This window comes from Melospiza melodia, chromosome 11, assembly GCF_035770615.1.
Source record: "Melospiza melodia melodia isolate bMelMel2 chromosome 11, bMelMel2.pri, whole genome shotgun sequence".
NCBI classification, from domain to species: Eukaryota; Metazoa; Chordata; class Aves; order Passeriformes; family Passerellidae; genus Melospiza; species Melospiza melodia.
Genome location: NC_086204.1, coordinates 7,795,961 through 7,796,171, shown reverse-complemented (window position 1 = coordinate 7,796,171; position 211 = coordinate 7,795,961).

Below are 211 nucleotides of genomic sequence, written 5' to 3'. Positions count from 1 at the left end.
GTGGCTCTGCCCCGTCCCTGTGGATTCAAGTGCAGCACAGTCCTGCCAGGGAGTGGGGTGGAATTCCTGTTGGAGCACAGTGACTGTGCAGGGCTGTTCCCACGGGGGTTCTCCAGCCCTGGGAGTGGGGTGGGGATGCTGGCTCAAAGGTGCTGATGGGGGCAGCTGCAGCACATGCTGGCTGGAAAGGGCTGTTAGGGAAGATGAGTCT